The following is a 20,357-nucleotide window of genomic DNA, read 5'->3' as shown; positions in this document are numbered from 1 at the left end:
GTTCCAAACTTTATAAAAAACACTTTTTTGCGTGATTTTTTTTTCACAAGTTGCATGACCATGGTTGCATTTGAAAACACCAAAAACAGACTCATCCTACCCCAAAGAAACCAAAGGTAATGCAATTAATCCATTCCAAACTCTATAAAAACACTTTTTTGCGTATTTTTTTTTTTGACAAGTTGCGTGACCATGGTTGTATTTGAAAAGACCGAAAACCAAATCATCCTACCCCACTGAAATCAATGGTAATGCAATTAATCCGTTCCAAATCCCAGTTAAAAAAACACTTTTTTGTGTGTTTTTTCACCACAGAACAGTACTGTTCTATATATAACTTTAGAGTAATACATTTTGCATAACCTAATATAATGCAGATAACCTGTAAACCAGGGCTCGGCAACCTTTTTGAGGCTGAGGGCTACTTCGTGAGCACCAATCGTATGAAGGACTGCGTGACCTGTTTGCGGCAAATTTTAGACTCAGTTCATTACGCGTACATAAAATATTTTTGTTTTCATTTATTGTAGTAAATGACATTACAGGCATTTTAAAATTTTAATTCACGTAAGCACGTCAGATTCAGAATTCAAAGCACAAATACTGTAACAGTAATTTGTGGCCTCTGGTATTTTTAGAACGTACCTCTCGGGCGCCTTCCATGGTCCTCGCGGGCTACCATTCGCCCGCGGGCACCGTGTTGGTGACCCCTGCTGTAAACTCTCCTTGTTCTTTTTACTTCGGGTTTATTGGTCATTATCAAACCAGCCTAATGGCACATTACTGCCACCGACTGCTATTTTCCATGCACTGCAAGGAAACCAATGTGAATTGATGGTGGTTTGATGGTGTGGTGAGGTCTGAGGTGCTCCTGTGTCTCAAATATTTGGTCGTATCTAAGGACCCATCATCCATCTATCCATTTTCTTAGCCGCTTATCCTCACAAGGGTCGCGGGAGTGCTGGAGCCAACCCAGCTGTCAACGGGCAGGACGCAGGGTACACCCTGAACTGGTTGCCAGTCAGTCAAAGGGGAAGTATCGATACCATCACGAGCGGGAATCGATCGGACGTTGCACGCACCGAAGTCAGGCGTGGAGGCGCCACAGTACTTTCTTCGCAATTTCAGAATTTTCCAGAGAAGGGCCCTGAGCTTTTCCTGCCGACATTGCCAACTACTGGCCTGGCGTGCAAATAACAGCGCTTCTCACGCAAACACCAACGTGATCCCTTTCGACTGAAGTTTCTCGTTCCGCCAAACCCGTTTTGACATTCACACCAGATCGCGACGGAGGGGGAAAACGCTCGCCCATCCCGAGCCAATTTGTAAACGGGCGCCCGAGTCGATGACGGGCGCCTCCGCCTTTGCGACAGATCATCAGCGTCTTCGAGGTGAGGGGAGGAGGGTTTTTTTTTTTTCTCCCTAGTTTGAAACCCGGTGGACGCTCGAGGGCACGTGTTAATCACGTGGAGGGTGAGGGAGGGAGGCGGTGGGGGGGGGGGGGGTGAGTAGCTGGTGGCGAAGGGAGGAGGGAGCAGACACGCCCATCTTTCTTTGTGTCCGACCAGGCCGGGCCCATATGTGCGCACGTGTGTTTAACTCATTTAGCGCCTTCCTCTTCCAGAAACCTCCATTTATTTCTTGACTTTTAAACAAACACCTGACAAAAAGTCACAATATTGCCAAAATAAAAGATAGAATAAGCCAAGCTATTAATATTAAAGCTTAAAAAGCTCCCTTTCTAAGTACTCGTTTTGGCATTGAATTAAAATCAGATCACCCCCCCCCCAAAAAAAAGCTGAATATAATAAATTACCAGCCCCTAATTTACATTTTTTTATGGTTAAAAAAATGTTTAGAATTTTTATTGAATATATGTGCCAAATTCTGAGTCATCACGTCTAATTAAAAGAATGCACTGCATTAAAAAAAAATAATCTAAAAATAGACATTCCTTCATTCTAAATTTGTAGATTTGCACATTTTCATCTATACAGAAAATAAAATTTTGGCGATTTTCTTTAAATTTTATGTAAAATTCTGAAATTATAACCTCTCAATGTTGTTTGAAAATTCTTAATTCATGAATAAATATACCAAAATTACACTCCAACTTTGGATCTTTTAATATTTTCAATTTCTAAAGCAAAAACAACATGAGCCAAAGAATGGTAACAAGTTGTTTAAGTTGAATTTATAAATGAAAAAAATATTTACTTTTGAAAATGGTGTCAAATTTCAAGCTGTTTGACCACCAAATGGGTTGAATTCAGCCTGTGTTATAAGCATACATTCATAAATTTCTGAAAGAAAAATTCACCTTGGTATTTTGCATGGATGAAAATATATTTATGCTTTTTAATTTGATAGCGGGGGGGTGTTCTTTTTTCCAAGCCAACACTCTTCGGTACAAATGAAGGAATATATTACAATATTTGCGCAAAATGAAATGTTTTTCTCATGACATAATGTACTTTTGTAATATTCCGATGTTTTGCACCCATAATAATGAGCTTACTCTTGTAAAAGTGTTTTTTTTTTTTTTTTTTTTTTTTTCTTTTCAGCCTGGCCCTACTACCACTCCCTTGTACTCTAATGAATGAACCGGAGGTCATGTTTTAGGGAATGAATGGGGTCGGTCTGGTTGTTGCGGGGCGGGGTCGGGCGGGGGTGGGGGTTGGTTGGGGGGCTCCCTAAAGTCCCATATAGTAGCTGGTGGTGTCACATGTTTCATTAAGCAGGAGACAGCATGAAGTCCCACTGGGAGACGCAGCAGAGGGAAACGTGCCAAGCTTTTGTAGACACGGTCCACCGCTCACCCCGGGGGGGGGGGGGGGGGGTGAAGGGAAAGGGTGAAAAATACAAATCAAATCAAAGAAAAACACCACCAGTCATATTTTTTTCTTCTTCTGGTTTTCCACGTCAGGAACTCGGGACATTTCCCAAGTCACTTGGCTCGTGTTTCAAAACGTTGGCGACCGTCACAACAACTCAAGATGAAGACGGTGCGATTATTTGTGCCCCATCGTAGAAACTTGTCATTTTCAAAATAAGATCCCAAAATATATATGACAACAACAAAAAATATGTATTAGGTTCAACAAAATGGTACCTCTACTTACGAAGATCTCTTGTAACGAAAATTTCAGGTTACGAAATGCCTCTTTGGAAAAATATTGCATCTTGTTATGAAGGAAAATTCTGGATACAAAAGGCAAAAATACGTTTACTCATGTAAACATCCTGTATCTTGGTTTGAAAGCAGCGTGATGGAGCTACTCTCCCATTGGCTATCACTGTAGCATCTTCCTGGCATCCCATTGGCTAGGAGGGACCTTGATCTTTATCCATGACGCTATTCGTTTCCCTTCAAAAATCGAGCCTTCACCGAGTCAAACGAGCACGCGTAGTCACACGTTGGCGCACATTGGTAAAGTACAACTTTTTCGGGAGTTTTTTCATCTGTGTTTATGTAAGTTTGTTCATCTTTCTTCACCGTGTGCCACAAGAAACTTTAGTGGAATGAAGTTTTGCGCGTGCGTACATTCTCGGCTGTCAAACGTTTGCCTCCTCCTCCATCCCCCACGATACATTCGCATAGTCGCCCAACGCCAAAGGTAAATTAACAAAATTTTGATTATTCTTTACATTATATACTTTGAATGCTAATTTTTTTGGACGGGGGTCATGGAACGGATTAGGCTATTTACATGTAAAAAGTGCTTCGACTTACAAAAATAAAAAAAAAAAAAAAATCACATTTCGAAACGACTCCTAGGACAAATTATTTTTGTAAGTAGAGGTAGCACTATATATGTAAATATATTACATGTATATTAAACTGTCTTCATAAGGCTTGGGACAACACATGTAAAGAATTTTCAAATCTTAAAAGATTGTTTGCAGTCTGTTATTGACCCGAAATGTAAACAGAAATGTTTGGGCATGTAACGGTTTTGGTCGTAATGTGTGTAAAGTGCTCCGATCATCTCAACACACCACGCATAAAGTTCGAAGATCATAAAAATCAGTTCCAGCACCGATCTAGAATCCAGTCCTCCGAGACAGAAATCGTGCGTGATCAAACGTGATCTAATAATAACAAAGAAGAAGAAACAAGCACGGAAGAAGAGAAGATGCGGAAATGAAAGCGGTAACACGAGAGGAGGGAATGATGGTGGTCTCGGGGCTATCGTTTTACTTTTCCCGTAGTTCCACAAGCTGGTCCCCTATTTCTGAAGTCCGCCGGACTTTGCTTTCCAGATGCTGCTATATTACTGACATGCATTTATTTTGACAGGCTGGTGGAAACCCCCAAAATAATCCAGAAAAAAAATTATCTATAAATATGAGACAAAAACACTTCACATAAAAAAACAACAACATACATAGTCCTGAAAAACAAAGACTGTGAAAATCAGACTGATTATGAACTCAACTTTCCATGCCATTCGCTGCATTCCTGTGACCCCGACTAACGCACTTGCCACAAAAACATAATTAATAAGAAAAGTTGCAATTTCTTATTTTCATATCTCAATAAAAAAGGCAGTTGTTGCGAGGAACTTGCACTCCTCGCTCTCAAAAGCTCTTTTGTGGAACAAGTCCCTCGGGATCACTGTCCTCCATACACAAATATTACCAACACCGCCAGAACAAAAAAAGATTTAATAAAAAAAACAAGACATAAAATGACAGTCAACAACAGTTAAACTCATAAAACATATGGAAACGCAATTATGTTTAGTCAGAATCAGAATTGTAAATATATCTTGCCGTAGTTCCGCGCAATCAACGATTAATCTAGTTCTCGTTGAATTTCATCAGATTTTAGTCCACTACAAAAAAGTCCTCCGACCCCTAGCGGACCACACGCTAGTTTTAATATAACCGTTGACCAGCATAATAATGCAAATATGGAAAAACTCTTCTTTTCTTGCCCTACAAAAAAAAAAAACACAACCAGGTCTAGTGCAGGTCAGTTGCCGGCGCACGTTGCATTCAAATGCTCTTTTGCGGAAGAAATCCCAACGACTGGCTTTTCCTAGAGTGCACCCCCCCCCCCCCAATAAAAACAATGAGGGGGGGGTGACTTCTTGAACCCGGCCCACGCGCCCAAAACAAAACCTTCACGACCTTTCCGGGGCTCGAACAAACAATCGGTTTTGCGTCAGGTAGCGTCATCGAGGATTCAACGGACCGACGGTGAATAATGTAACGGCGCAGCGGGTCGGTGCCGATGCGCGGTGTGAGATTAGCGAGAGGTATCATCTATTTTTACGCCTCCCGCTTTTAACTGCATGCTGCCCCGATCATTACTCCCCGCCATGCTTTGCTTTTTACTGTTGACACAGTTTTCCCTGAATGAGGGGATAAGGGGGGAGGGGGGGGGGGGGTGTTAATGAAGACGGAAGAGTGTGTCGCCGGTGAGAGACGCTCATTGCGCCGGGCGCCGGGACTCAAACGGGAGCCGACGTGCAAGCTCGGGCGTGTCGTCGGCGTATCGTTTGAAAGAGGATATGTTCTTCCTCGGGGGGTTGAGCGGGATTTTGCAGCCGCAGAGCACGGAGCTGTGATTAATAGTAACGCTTCAGGACAATTTGCCGTCTCCAAGCGGAACACGTCCGCGGAGGGGCGGGGAGCGGAAGTGCATGCGGTTGTGTGAACAACAACAGCGCAGCTCAGCCTCTGTGTAGCGCGTATCGCGCTGGGCGATAATAAAACGCCACCGATGTTTTTATCAGTGACAATTTAGACGTTTCAAATTGTTTTGAGTTTTTTGACTCGTTGCCATTATTTCTTAAAAAGAAAACAAACGATTGATTTTGCAGAGTCCATCCTTGAATATGGATCATCACGCCATCCATTTCCTTTGCCGATTATCCTCACCAGGGTCGCAGAAGTGCTGGAGTTCATCCCAGCTGTCAACAGGCAGGAGGCGAGGTACACCCTGAACTGGTTGCCAGCCAATCGAAGGGCACATCGAGACAAATAGCTGCACTCAAGATCACACCTAGAGGGCAATTTAGTGTCCAATTAATGTTGCATATTTTTGGGGCGTGGGAGGAAACCGGAGTGCCCGGAGGAAACCACGCAAAATCCACACAGGCGGGTCTGGGATCGAACCCTCGACCTCAGAACTGTGAGGCCAATGCTTTCCAGCAGATCCACCGTGCCGCCTAAATATGGATGACTTTTATTTAATTGCATACATTCTCCATTTGCTGTATACTTTACTGCTCGAAGTTTTCAGTTCTGCACGTTTCATTTTCAGCTGTCATGAAATAAGAAAACAAGATTTAAGATTTTAAATTGCGGGCCCTTATCGTACCCAAAGCGAACCGAACCGTGACCTTCAAACCAATGTTTCCATCCATCCAGGCAACTCGTCATCTCCCCACGTACGCAGTACCCCTTCCGTCAATCATGTAGTCATCCATCCATCCATCCGTCCGTCCATCCATCCATCCATCCATGCCTTAACGCAACCGTCGATCCGCCTGAAGATTCTCCCAACTGCCCATCCTCCCTTGCGACCTCCCCTGCATCTATCCTTCAATCCACATTCCCATCCTCCTCCACATCTGCATCTGAACCCCCCATCCCGCGCTCTTTCTCATTCCATTCCTCACTTCGTCCGGCTCTGCTATATATTCGTGTGTCCGACTATTCATTCCCCTCCATCGTATGCGCCTCTCCAGTTGAATTCGGCACATTCATCCTGCAAGCTGCCCCTCAATCCTCCGCACGACAGCCTTCAATCATCCGCCCTCCGAGCGTCTAATCCCACCGGCATAAATCCATTTTCCCCCAACACTCCTCGCTCCACTCCTCCAATTTTGCATCCATCATTGACTACATTTCTTTTTAAATTATTCCAAAACACGCCGTACGTTCCCCCAACATTTAGTGTCAATATTACACGCAAAATTCGCAAAGGGTGCCTCCTGCGAGCAGAATTATACACGTCTAAGGCAGCCTGGAGCTGTCAAAAAAAGTATCAAAAAAGTGTAGAATTTAATAAACTTGGCATAGAAATAGTGCAAATGTTTTCATCACTTGACATCATTTGACGGTCCGGTCGGAATAGCTCCAGTAAGTTTTTTTTTTGTTTTGTTTTTGGAGGTTTGATACAAGTTTGCTGGCACAACAAAAAGATTGTTCTGTAGCTAAAAGATCCATCAATCCATCCATTTTCTTAGCTGCCTATCCTCACGAGGGCCCTGGGTAGTGCTGGAGCCTATCCCAGTTGCCAATGGGCAGGAAGCGGGGTACACCCTGAACTGGTCGCAGGGCACATGAAGACCGACAACAGCCGCACTCACAATCACACCTACGGACAATTTAGAGTGTCCAATTAATGTTGCATGTTTTTAGAATGTGGGAGGAAACCGGAGTGCCCGGAGGAAACCCACACCACAGGCACGGGGAGAACATGCAAACTCCACACAGGCGAGGCCGGTATCGAACCCGGGTCCTCAGAACTGTGAGGCCAATGCTTTATCACCTGATCCACTGTGCTGCCGAGCTAAAAGATATGATAAAAAAAAAAAAAAACGCGCATCATTCCATTGACTAATAAGATGAAGCCGTCGACACGGTCGATTGTGCGTTTTATTAAATTATCCTCCGCAATATATTTAAAGACATTTTTTGCCAAATGTGATGTTTTCAAGGCATCCACACGTTATTAGTTGGAATGAGTCACTTACAATAAAGTCATATTTTTACACGTATCCCCCGGCGACTTTGACCTTGTGTCATAATAATCCCGTTTCTTCATTCCTTTGTTTGCCTTCCTGCTTGTCTGAACCCAACAAAGACGCCTAATTTATGATTGACGGGAACCGAAATACTCACATATGCTTCGGGGGGGGGGGCGACACTTCGCAAAGAGCTATTTTCTGCAAAGAGAACAAAAGACCACGGAGAGACCGAAAAAAAACCAAAACAAAACAAAACAAACAAAAACAACAACAACAAAAGAATATATATATATATATATATATATATATATATATATATATATATATATGGATTAAGAAAGCTGTTTTTAGATTTGGAGGGGGAACAAAAAAAAAAAAAAAATCCATTTGTTAAATCTGACAGAAGGCTCTTATTTCTTGGGTGGCGTTATTTGTAATTAGCGGCGTCTCACGTTTCAAATAAATCACTTAACATTTCGACAGCTGCATCGCGACATCTGCATGACGCGACTGCTCGCGTGCATGACGGATTCCGGGACCAAAGTAGAAAGCCCGGTAATTAATAGTGTGCAGGTTTTCACATCTAATTGCTCGCCAGGCCTCCGTTTTGGAATATCATTATTGTCTGTGTACATTTTTTGCCAAAAGGGAGCATCGATGAAGCTGTTCAGGACCATGTCACATGACTAAGATCGTTGGTCAAGATCTGACCTCCAATTTGGTGAGCTAGTAAACCTTTGTCACCACGTTATGCGCACACACAGCAAATACTCAAATTCCTCGGAAGCGAGCATCCGAGCTGTTCAGTACGCGTGATCAACATTTGGTGGTAATGCGTATCGGTCCGTTGTGGTGAAGAGGGAGCTCAGTCGCAAGGCGAAGCTCTCAATTTACCAGTCGATCCACGTTCGTACCCTCACCTGTGGGCATGAGCTGCGGGTTGTGACCGAAAGAACAAGATACAAAGCGGGCGAACTGAGTTTCCTCCGCAGGGTGTCCGGGCTCTCCCTTAGAGAACGGGTGAGAAGCTCGGTCATCAGGGAGGGGCTCGGTGTCGATTCGCTACTCCTCCACATCTAGAGGAGCCAGATGAGGTGGCTGGGGCATCTGATCCGGACGCCTCCATGGTGAGGTGTACCGGGCTTGTCCCACCGGAAAGAGATCCCGAGGACGACCCAGGACACTTTGGAGAGACTATGTCTCACGGTTGGACTGGGAATGCCTCGGGATCCCTCCGGAAGAGCTGGAAGAAGTGGCTGGGGAAAGTGAAGTCTGGGTATCCCTGCTGAAGCCACTTCCCCGGCGACCTGTCTCGGAGCAGCGGTAGAAAATGGATGGATAGATGGATGGATGGTAATGCTGATGCTCATTTAATTTTTGAAGGACTAGCTATAAATGGTGAAAATTTCAATGTGTCTTGCAGTTTCTCAAACATGGCTTCTCGAGACTCCTTTGTGGGTCGAATCGTGGTAGACTATAGTGACCAAATTTTACATTCCAAAGTACGTCTGTCTTATCTGGCTAATCAGATTTTATGTTTTGTTTATATTTTGTAATTTTACATTGTTGACTAAGCACAGCTAAATTTGGTAGCAATCAGACAAAATGTATGTTTCCGAAGGACTCCCGGACCCTAAATTCCCCTTAAACTGGCCCCGACATCATAGAGCTCACCGATTGTACGTAATAGATTCACATTTTATGGCGAGTCAGCAAGCTTTGCGGCCATTTTCTACCTGGATGCAATTTCAACTGCAGCTTCACCTTCTCCGTAGTTTCTAGTAGGCTTAAATTTGGAAACTCACTTTGACAAAATGTCCAAAACGACCCCGAAACAGCTGCTTGAAACCAAAATGTCCGACTTCCCCAGTACGCGTGTATACCACAACTAATACAACATTTTCTCAAGCGCAGTAGGAATTTGCACACCTTGTGGCGCATGTCGATGTCATCATTTCCCCCCCAAGCAAAAGCTGCCCTCGGGGTTGTGAGCGACAGCTGCTCGCCGGCATGTTTGCCGCCATACGGAGAAAGATTGACGGGAAGCCTGAATGGACCGCGTTGAACATACGGATGCCGCGCACTACTTACTTATCCGTAACCTGTAACACGATTCGCGTGTTTGTCAAAAATGCGAAGGAACGTTTAGGGTGGGTGCTGGCATTTTGGCTAGCGCCGGCAGCTTTTCGATGTCCGTGTGTGTGAATGTCGTCTGAACGGTCGTACTATATCGTTTTTAAAGGATGAAAGAACAATTTAATTTGGCTAATTAGCGCTTGCCATGGATTAACCGATTCACTGCCAGCTGTTTTCAAAGCAGACATTCCCCATTTCGCCAGCTGTTTCACAGCACTTGGGCTGATTTTTCAAGACCCACAAAGTACCTCGTTCTGGAACAATTCAAGCACTGAACGTTTTTACGAGTTAGCATTTAGCGGGGGCAGGGTTTATGTTTAGGACAAAGTTGTCTCACCAAACACTAACCTGGCGCGCGAGAATAAGGAAATGCTGCAGACACCGGCGGAGGGTGAGCGAGAGGGTATCGATCCTCGGTCGGAACATCTTCCTCCGTTAGCAGAGCTCTATTTGCGGACCAGGAAGCCGACCAGACCCGATTTACGCTGAGTGACGTTACATTATCTCGACTCTCCCCTCGGCGCGGGCCATCTATTTCCATCCCGGCGCTGTATCTTAGTCGTTCACTTGTAATTTAGGTACACGGGAGTGACTGACGAGGGCAGTTGTATAGCTGCCGCCATGCCACTTAATTGAGCTCATTAATCGGCCTGCCTCCCGAGGTGCGCTCGCCCTCGTTAGCGAGCGGGCGTGAGGGGAATCTGAGGCTTCCCCGACACGGTCAGGGCAATATCTCACTTTGCCGGGCTGGTGCGAAAGGCACGGGGGCCTTTCACGTTGGCGCCTTCATCGTGTTTCATCTCTGGAGGGTCCGTTTTCCGTAAAACAGCTAACAGGGCTCATGTTGAGGGCCCTGCGAATTGTTCAGTCTCGCCAGCACACACAGAGCCCGATTCACAACAGGTTCGCGCATGCAAAAACGGGTGCAAACTTGATTGCAAGTTGATGGACTCAGCCTGGCGCCCAGCCCTGTGACTGCGTCCGCCAAAGTGAGCTCAATTGCTGCAGAATTCATTACGCGCATTCTGGGGGGAGGACATGTAAGCAAATAGACGAATTTAGCGGGCACAATAGGATTTGTAAAACCTGAGACGAATTGCGACGGGTGATTTTGTGTCTGACCACATCCGCGTCTGAAAGGCAAAGGATACCGCCGTGCGTTACCGTGACGAGGAGGAAGAAAGTGGATCTTTCCAACATGTGCGAACATTTTTGCAATGGCAGCAACAAAATGAACACAACAAATCTCCGATTCAGCGATGAGATGTTGGACCCAGTCACAAGAAGGAGTCATGCCATATGACGAAACCCCTTTGCACCCTGCCGTTCCTCGAGTCCAGATCATTTCCACAATCAACAAGTAGTCCTGACTCCTAGCTGCTTCCAGATCAGCTTTTTGAGTGTAGTTCCCCCGGTTTCTAACACCACGTTTCGCAGTAAGGCCACTTTGGTTAAATAATACAAAGCACGACTTCACCTATCGCACGATCAATTTAATTTCTGTAACGCAAATGTTTTTGCCTTACACTGAAAATTCTGTTCGAAGGGGAAAACTATCAACGTTATCTAGTGCAAGTGGAAAAGCCTGTCTTAAATAAGGTGGACTCTACCTAGACTTTTTTTTTTTTTTTACCCCAAGATATACTTTTCAAGCAGCTAGCCTCTTGCGAGCTACCAACGACGGGGGTGGGGAGGCGTGGGGCAGATAATGGTGCTCCCAAACAGTTTTAAGGTTAATGTTATGTTGCCTCCTATATGTAAAAGACAAAATTAGCTTTTTGTACACCGTATTGTCTGTGGTTTCATCCTGGATCAGGCTGTACCGAGGTGGAATTTTTAAATGACACACCATCTCATCCTGCACTTTCTACTTCGGCTTCGGACCAGACCTTTCCCACTCAGAAAAGAGACAATCTCGTCCAGTTTTACCACTTTTTCTTCGACAGCCATTGCAGCATTTTTTTTTTAACTTTCTCCATTAATATCGAAAGTAAACATAAGCAGCATGTCTACCTGGTCTTTGCTCTACGTTGCCCAGACTGTGTTGCTGACTAAAGCAGCGGTGGTGGACGCTATCATTATAAAAACACATTGATGGGCTGTGTAAGAACTGTAGCATTTGTAATTATCAGCGTACATCTTTAAGAGCGTTGGAAGGTAAGCTAGGAAAAAGAGAGTGTGGCGGAGCAGCGGTCGTTGTTAAAGTTCGGTGCACAATTGCGCACGTGCGCAGTTTAGAGGGAACATTGGTTGACGTCTTTTTTTTTTTTTCGGCACGCCGTCCCGAAATCGATCGACGCATAAGTGAACGTGCAATTTCACGTCCATTATGCGGGATGCTCGTAAAAGGGTTAGTTTGTGCAACGTGCCCACCCACAGCACAAATATTCTGCTCCAGGGAAAACGCAATTAAGCGATTGTTATTTTGGGATCTGAGTAAGCAAAAGTCGCGGCAACGTGAGATTTGAATTGCTTTGATTTTGGGGAAACTGCGGCAAAGCGTCTCACGCCGAGGACCGGACCGTGTCCATGGCGCGCTTTGCTGGCTCCTGCGTGAAAGGCAACGCGGTTCCCCGCCTCGTCGATCCGCCGCCAGACCCCGCCACGGTGCCCCAAACCTCAGGGTCGGCCGTGTAATAATAAATAAAGATGTTATGTCGATTCATGTCGTGGGCGGACGGATCGCGGGGCCTCCGCGTCCGCACCTGACACCCTCCAATTAGACGGTGACAGATGCTCGGCGCGTGCACACGCACACTAATACGCCGCGCCGCGTTTTTAACCTTAGCGCCGCCGCCGCCCACTCTCCTCCCTCCGGCTTTTGTTCCGAGGGTGCCTGTCGCCAGATGTGGCCCCACTACAAATTTAATAAAGATGCAAAGAAGCCTCTATGCGTGCGTGTTGGTTCAAAAAAAAAAAAAAAAATCCTATATGTAATGATGGAGCCCTTCCAACACCTCCTGAGTACAGGCTCCATGTGTCATTAGTTAATCCCTACCAGGATCTCTCTCCCCCCCCCCCACTCCCCCCAACAGCACCTCCGCAGATGGGTCACTTTATTTCCCCGCAGACTACTAATAACGCCCCATTGAGGGATTCCAAAGGGGGCCGCCGTGCCCCTTTCACACCAGTGCCAGCAGCTGAGCTGAATGGTGTCATGATGCAGGCGGCCGCCGGGCTCGCGGGACCGATCGGAGGGAGGGGTGTGAAGACAAAAGCTAACGCAAACAAAACGTTTGCGTCGAGTGCCCGCTGAGGAAGTTCCGAGCCAAACGTCTCGAACCGACTGCAGGGAGTTCAGTCAAATCGAAAGAGGGAATACGCGACATTAAATCGCAAAGCAAGATGTCGATCTTGGAATATTGTTTATGATGAAAAAAATTGAGTGGAAATGTTACTCATCAGGGGTGGCACGGTGGAGCAGCTGGTAAAGTGTTGGCCTCACAGTTCTGAGGACCCGGGTTCGATCCCGGCCCCACCTGTGTGGAGTTCGCGTGTTCTCCCCGTGCCTGTGTAGGTTTTCTCCGGGCACTCCGGTTTCCTCCCACATTCCAAAAAAAAACATGCAATATTAATTGGACATCCTAAATTGCCCATAGGTGTGACTGTGAGTGTGAATTGTTGTTCGTCTCTATGTGCTGGCAACCATTTCAGGGTGTACCCCGCCTCCTGCCCGTTGACAGCTGGGATAGGCTCCAGCGCTCCCCGCAACCCTCGTGAGGATAAGCAGCAAAGAATTTGGATGAATGGATGGATGTTACTCATCAGATGCGGGGAAAAAATGCTCACGAATCCATGTCCAAAATTGAAAACAAATGTATGATTAAAAAAAAAGAGAAAATAAAAAATAAGGACTGCTGGGAACCAGTCCAGGGTGTACCCCGCTCCAGCACTTGTGAGGATAAGTGGCTCAGAAAATGGATGGATGGAAAAAGTAAGAACATTTTTTTTTTGCCATATATTGCCATTGGAAAAAAGTTTGTATTTTTTTGTTTTTTTTAAAACCTCCAAACAATTCGATCGGTGACATAACAGGAGTGTTAAGCGGCGTGTTTCATCGCTTTCCTCCATGTTGCGTTGCTCATTAAAACGGGAACGCGGCCAAAGTGTGAGCGTGCAACTCTCGCTGCTAATTATAGCAAAACATGATTGCGTACGCGGTCTATATATAAACGCACACGGCAAATGCTGCAGTGCACAGCAAAACACTTGGAGCCTTCGCTCAGGCGTCGCTTTGCCTCTGAGGCACGAGAGCAGACTCGGAGGAGGGTTGAATAATTCAGGAACGGCTTCAAACACTGATTTGGGATTGCTAAATTTCGCAGGCAATTTTAGACCCCCAAAATGCTTGATTCACGGTGGCATACAAGGCTGATTGTTTCAAATAAATATTTGGTTTGAAGGAGTCATGTGCACCATTCATCCATCAATTTTCTTAACTGCTTATCCTCACGAGGGAATGCAGGAGCCTATCCCACCTACCAGTGGGCAGGAGGCGGGGTACACTATGAACTAGTTGCCACCCAATCGCAGGACACACAGAGACAAACAGATGCACTCACAATCACACCTAGAGGCAATTTAGAGTTCATCCATCCATTTTCTTTACCGCTTATCCTCACGAGGGTCGCGGGGAGTGCTGGAGCCTCTCCCAGCTGTCAACGGGCAGGAGGCAAGGTACACCCTGAACTGGTTGCAGCCAATCGCAAGGCACATGGAGACAAACCACCACACTCGCAATCAGACCTAGGGGCAATTTTAGAGTGTCCAATTCATGTTGCATGTTTTTGGGATGTGGGAGAAAGCCAGAGAAAACCCACGCAGGCACAGGGAGAACATGCAAACTCCACACAGGCAGGGCCGGGGATTGAACCTGGGACCTCAGAACTGTGAGGCCAACACTTTACCAGCTGCTCCACCGCAAAGAAATATAACCCCCACCACCAGATAGACGGATTAACACGAAATTGGCGCGGTGAAAAGTCTCAAGGACGCCTGCCCTAAACTGAACAAGATGTTTTGTTTTTATTCGCAACGGCAAGGCGTGGCAGACATTTTTATCGTACGACCGATTGATGGCGGCGTACAGGCGGTTTTGATTTTTTATTTTAGCGTTAAAAAAAAAAAAACGTTAGGGCAAATGAGGGTAAATACTTCGACGCTGCGCTTAGTTAACATGCAAGAGGGGATTTACGGCTTGATGAAAAGTGAAGACGGTCAAATATAAATGAAACTCTTCGCGAGTGACTCAAAGTCTGCTATAAAATAAAATCCGCTGGCGTTCCCTTCGTCTTAAATTCAATATTCGGACTGATATTTCTCGCGGCGGGCAATTATTGTCATAAAACTTAAAGCTCCTCAGCCGGGGCCGCCAATCTTTTTGAGGGTCCATTAAAAGACCGTTCCTTACCGAGGCCCGCCGTCGGAGCACGTCGGCGAACTCCTATGCGCATATTCTGAAAAAATTGTTCTTTTAAATTATTCCGAAACCGAAGAACGCTGATTTGACCAAATGTCGCCGTGGCGGAAGTTATACATAACCCGTCGATGGAATCCAATCCATCCAGTTGAATTGTGGTCGATGTCTTTTACAGGTTTACCGCGCGAGAGGAATGGATTAAAAAAAAAAAAAAAAAAAAGTAGCTAAATTAAAGCTACGATAAAACCCGGCATGACAGCCAAAAGCGACAAAACCAACACTTAAACGAGAGATACTGTATTTTGCATTTTTTTCCCCTCACAAATTAAAACAGTTCCCTGGTGTCTTAACACATCTGTGATTTAAAAAAAAAAAAAAAAAAAAAACGTGACGATGACGAATTATAGCACATTTTACCAGAGGTGGCGATAGCGCTCACACTGTCCCGGTACTTAAGTAGGAGTACAGATTTGTGTGGGGGGGCGGGGGGAACCCGAGACTAATTTGTAAGTACAGTGGAACGCCAATTGACGAAGGCGTCGATGTTCAAACTATTCCGTTTATTAATCGAAGACCAAACAAAAGTGTTGTCAATTGGTCAAACTTGCCGCGGTGCGCACTGCACGGTAGACTCTTCCATTACTCGAAAAGGGCTCTTGATCTCCAACTAGCGTAGCTTCCAAGTCATGGGCGGAGCTAAACGCATTGGTCGGCTAGCTGTTTTACGGCACACGCGGGAGAAAACAGTTTTTGTGGACGCGCGCTTTTATGCATTCACTTCGGCTGCACAACACGTACGCCCGCGTTATCCACAGCAGGCGGTTCCGCATCCTAGTGGTGGAATTGCTTTGAAGGTCAAGGTGATACATAATGCACACTGCGAACGTCGGGTCTTCTCATAAATGCAATCGTCCTTTGGCTTGTTAACATTCAACAGCAGCGCGATATCGTTGCGATCCTCCATCGCCCGGCGAGCGCGGCAGGGGGGCGGAAAGCCGGGCATTCGCTATTGATAAACGAGCCGGTACCTGAAACCGCTCGGCAGGCTTCCCGCAGGCGCCGCCACCCGGTCCGAGCGTATCCGTGGCCGTCTTCGCAGAATCCCTCCGAAGGCCCGGATGGGATAGAGTGGGACATTTGTCTGTATGAATATTACATTTATTTTCCTTCCATCCAAGAGTGAATTATTGAAGAGAATGCACTCTGGAAGACAGTTTTAGCGGGCGTTGCTTTGTAGACACACATTCCATCAATCTTATGCCTGGTGTAAGTAAAAAAAATAAAATAAAATAAAGAGCTTGAAAGATTGAAAGCGTGGCGGAATTCCTCCCCGCTGGCTACGAGGGTGCCGGTTTCGTCCGTCTGTGCGAGCAACAGATGGCCGTGGTCTTTGGGTTGCTAGGAAACTGGTAATCAAATACTTTAATTCAGATTGGTTTGGGAATCCGAGGTTTATTAAAAGCGCGGCGCCTTTGGCGGCGGGAATGGCGGGATGTTTCGATTTTGATAAATACCAGATTGTTCCGGGGAATTGCAGCCAAAGTTGGTGTGGGACCCCGAGGAGGCTGATCGCCAGTGTTTTGTTGCTTTCAAAACAAATAGGCATTGGTGGTAATGCGCAATTTGCCGCATTGTCTGGTCATGCTTTGTCCCCGCTGGATCGCTAACGCTGCTAACTGAACACCGCTGGCTCGATCCAGCTCAGCTGTGCTACGGGACAATCTGGGTTTTCCACTTAAATCCACGGGAAACTGCGAGAACAGCGCCACATGAAATGCATCTGTCAAAACGAGACACGCTAACAAACAATAATTGTGGGAAAGGAGGTCAAACGTAGCATTTTCACCCCTAACCCCTACTGTCTGTTTCCATCTGATTAGTTTCCACCTTCTGAGGCAAGATCCATACCCGAACCCCAAATACGACCCTTTGTTTTTTTTTTACTTCAGTGATAGTGTGAGAGTCCTAACCCTAACCCTTCAACCCCAACCCTTCAATTCCACCATTAGGTGGAGTCTCCGATCCCAAACCCTAACCCCTTCAACCCTAACCCTTCATTTCCACCATTGGGTGGAGTATCAGATCCCTAACCCTAACTCCATCCACCCCAACCCTTTATTTCCACCAGAGGGTGGAGTCTCCGATCCCAAACCCTAACCCCTTCAACCCCAACCCTTCAATTCCACCATTAGGTGGAGTAGCAGATCCCTAACCCTAACTCCTTCCACCCCAACCCTTCATTTCCACCATTGGGTGGAGTATCCGATCCCCAACCCTCAGTTTCTATCTTGAGAGGTAGTATGAACTCCAAGTCTCGCCTTTGTACCGACCTCTGGAGGTAGTACCACGCACCACGGATCAGTGTCTGGTGGACTAGATGATGGTTTTAATAACGCTGCAAAATCGATCAAGATGACAGCGGCGGCGTAGATGGTACGTGGAACCTGGAGGAAAGGTGAGTACGTCACCACAACGTGTGACTAAGACGGGCTAATCACGAGGGAAGATCTCACAGCAATAATTTTTATCGTGCCCGGGTGGGGGGAGTCAATGTCACGTGACGCCATGCGGGCGACGTCGGCAGCGCCACCGCGGGAGTATAAAGAGCCCTTAACTCCTGGTTGCCCCCCTTCTGACGTCAAAGAACTCCACCCAGGAACCCAGTACGGTATTCTACTCCCGACGAGAGAGCCGTTTCCAGATGTTGCCGCTGTTATTTCAAAAAATTTGTTGTCATTTTGTTGACCAGGCCTGCGCCGGAGTGAGAAGAGTCAAGACCGCCGCGACGCCGCTACGCTACCCCAGCCACCGCCATCGCTTGGAAGAACAGATCAGAGCCGATAGAGTCCCTCCCTACTGAGTTCACAAAGAGATCCGCACAGGAGGCGGCTAAACATGCGTGTAAAGCAGAAACAGAAAACGGCTGACTGTCGGTGTGAGTGTGACATCCCCCCCCCCCCCCACAAAGGTTCCCCCATCCCACTCGGTCCCCTTTTCGTCGGAAAAAATTAGCCTCAGACGGTGGCCCTCGTAGCCCCCCGGTTCGCTTGATGTCTTCCTTAAGTCAGTCAGACGGATGAATCACGCGGGCGGAGGGAGTTACATTCGGACCTCCGTATCGCCGGGCCCACACGTGGAGACGGCACACAAGTGAGCACGCGGCGGCGAAGTGATTGTATTAGACCCGAGCATGTCCAGTCTTTAGTCAGCTGGAGCTCGCAGCCAGCCGCACAGGAAACGACTCTAATGACCGCGCATGGGAGCGTTCACGCTGATGGATGAAGGTGGAGCGTAGATCAGATACGTCGATTTATTTGCGGCGCGGCCGACGGGAAAGCGCTTAAAGTCCCGCGGACCGCATCTGTTGGCCGTGTGTCATTCTTGACATCATTAGTCTGAGACACACAGTCCATGCTGCAAGGTGGGGTGGGTGGACTGAGGGGGAAAAAAACAAAAACAAAAACTATATTTTCACCTGCACTGACACAGAATAGAAGCGAAAGACAATATTCCACCTTCGGAAATATTATCCTTGAAGATATTTTACCGTTTTTCCCCCCCCCCCTGTGTAGCTTCTTTGAAAGAAGATAAAATAGACGAGAGGAAATCAATGGGAAAACTTTCTGCCTTTTGAGGTAATATTAGAGTTGCATCTAACAAGATATTCTTTTTGCTTTATCCTATGTTGCTGTTCTATACAATATTCACTGACGGTGAGAAAAAAAAAGACGTGACGTGACCATTTTGCACTTTTAAAGCTACATCTGCAAATGCCTTTTCAGGAATTTTTCCTGTAAAACTGTTCTGCATACGCTTCACTGACAGAAAAACGAGGGTAAATTTGACCTGGCATTTTTCCGCCTTCTGAGGTTCATACGTTGAGCAAGGCATTTTACTGGCTCGTTGCTGTGTTGCTATTCTGCATAGACGCACAATGGAAGGTTGAGAATTCTGCAATCTTTTGGAGGTAATATTAGTGCATCATAGTCTGACTTTTCATAGAATTTGGAACAGTTCCTAATCTTAACACCTAAATAAGGGGTGCCCAGACTTTTGTACCCCAAGATCTACTTTTCAAGCAGCCAGACTCTCGCGAGCTACCGACGACGGGGGTGGGGGGAATGATGACGACGACGATGCTCCCAAAACCGTTTTAAGGTTAATGTTACGTTGACTCCTATATTTAATATACAGAACAAGCTTTTTGTGCACTCTATTATCTGTGCTTTCATTCTGTATCAGGCTGTGCCAAGGTGGAATTTGAAAATTACACACCGTCTCATCCTGCACTTTCTACTTTGACTTCAGACCAGACCTTTCCCCACACGGAAAAGGGAAAATCTCGTCCAGTTTAACCACTTCTTCTTTGATTATTCACATACTCCGACAGTCATTGCATCTTAAAACAACAGCATTTCTTTTTTAACTTTCTCTATTAACATCGAGAGTAAACATCAGCACATTGATGGGCTGCGTAAGTACTGTAACATTTGTAATTATAAGTGTAGGTCTTTCAGAGCGGGGGTGGGGGGCGGGGTGGGGGTGTGTGTAAGGTATACCAGGAAAAAGAGAGTTTGGCAGAGCAGTGGTCATTGTTAGAGAAAGTTCCGTGTGCTGCCTAAAAGAAACCAGTGGCTTCTTCTTTTCATTTTTTACACTACGTATGTGAATTGCGCAGTTGGATGTAACAACCAGTCATCCCTCACTCATTGAATCACATTGCAAAATGCCACAATCTGAATAGCTGCCTGTTATACTTTCAATTTGCATTGGATTATTAATTTTTTTTGCACGCAACACAGAATATCTGCGAAGAGACTGCATCGGCGGTGCACAATTACGCACGCACAATCGCGATCGACGCATTGAGCACCCCTGGACTAAACAATAACAAAGGCGACTTACTGGCTGTAGTAGTGAAGTACTACATGCTTTCAAAAGATTTCAGAAGAGAGAAAACTTCAACATTATGCGGTTTGTTGATTCAACGCGACACGCAACGAATGGCGTCAAGCTAGCAACACGTGGTTTTCAAATGGCTGTCGCCGTGACGGCGCTACGTCAATTAATATTCAAGTACCTGCCCACTTCGTGGT

General features: G+C 46.1%; 1 protein-coding gene across 7 annotated transcripts in view; it reads right to left on the bottom strand.

Annotated features, from left to right (window-relative positions):
* yes1 (YES proto-oncogene 1, Src family tyrosine kinase) overlaps positions 1-20,357 on the bottom strand; it is a 192,721-nt gene that overhangs the window by 44,205 nt on the left and 128,159 nt on the right. The window lies entirely within an intron of this gene.

This window comes from Syngnathoides biaculeatus, chromosome 13, assembly GCF_019802595.1.
Source record: "Syngnathoides biaculeatus isolate LvHL_M chromosome 13, ASM1980259v1, whole genome shotgun sequence".
Taxonomy (NCBI): Eukaryota; Metazoa; Chordata; class Actinopteri; order Syngnathiformes; family Syngnathidae; genus Syngnathoides; species Syngnathoides biaculeatus.
This window is presented reverse-complemented; position numbering and strand designations above follow the sequence as displayed.